Genomic DNA, 1,053 nt, shown 5'->3' on the forward strand with positions numbered 1-1,053 from the left:
CTTCCCGAGGAACTTAGAAATTACATAATGGAAGGATTCTAGATTTTAAGTAGTGGTAGTGGGCACTGAAAATCCAGTATTCTATACCATCTCAGGAACTCCTGAGTGTAAAACATTCAGGGTCAAGGACTACCAAAGCCATTTCAGATCTAGCCCCTATTTTCATAACCGACATCTCTCAGCAGCAAAATCAGTTCCCTTCTGTGAAAAAACGGCCCATGAAAATCCTCTTAAACTTTTTTTTTTTAAGTTTATGGCTTTCTGATATCAAAGAAGAAAGCTAGCTGGATTGCAGGTGCCTTAAGTTGTTAATGAACAATTATTGTGGCTTGTCCAAAGGGATTGTGTTTCTGAATGAATAACTAGGCTGAAGTTCTATGCCACTGGAAGAGGCAGAGGGAGGGATGTTGCCAGAATACTCACTTTGGGAAGCTACAGGACAGGTCAATGGTTTTGTAGAGCAACTGGTTTCTAAAAGGCAAAACATCTGAAATCAAGACTATTCCAGGAAACGCAGGGCATGTGGCCATATTACATCGAGGCAGTAAGCCGCAGAGCAAAGGAAATCAAGAAAAATGACCTGGCATGACCCTCTACCAACACAAACCATTCTGGGCTTGCGCTTCCCTATCAGTTACATGGAAGGAAGTGGGCAACCCATTCAGCCCTATGATGTGGTCAACAGATATGTTAGGAAACCAACCCTACTTTTTATAATGGTTTGTGAGATGGTACTTAATGTCTTTGAGACTACGTTTTCTTATCTGTAAAAAAAAAAGAGATGGTAAAATTGGGGGAACCCATCTTAAGAATTGGAGGGAAAAAAAGAACTCTGGAGTCAGGAAGGTAGAATGTCCCAAATCTTAGCCCTATATGACCTAAAAGGTTACCTGACCTTTTCCAGTCTGCTTTCCTCACCTGTGAAATGGGAATAAGCACGTCTGTTGTATGGATTGTCGAAGGAGCCTGCTCGTACCACCTTACAGAATTTCTATTTTCTTTTCTTTGTTTCTTTCTTTTTTTTTTTTTTTTTTTTTTTATTTTCCCTTCGGG

This window comes from Tupaia chinensis, unplaced genomic scaffold (assembly GCF_000334495.1).
Source record: "Tupaia chinensis unplaced genomic scaffold, TupChi_1.0 Scaffold000359_1, whole genome shotgun sequence".
Taxonomy (NCBI): Eukaryota; Metazoa; Chordata; class Mammalia; order Scandentia; family Tupaiidae; genus Tupaia; species Tupaia belangeri.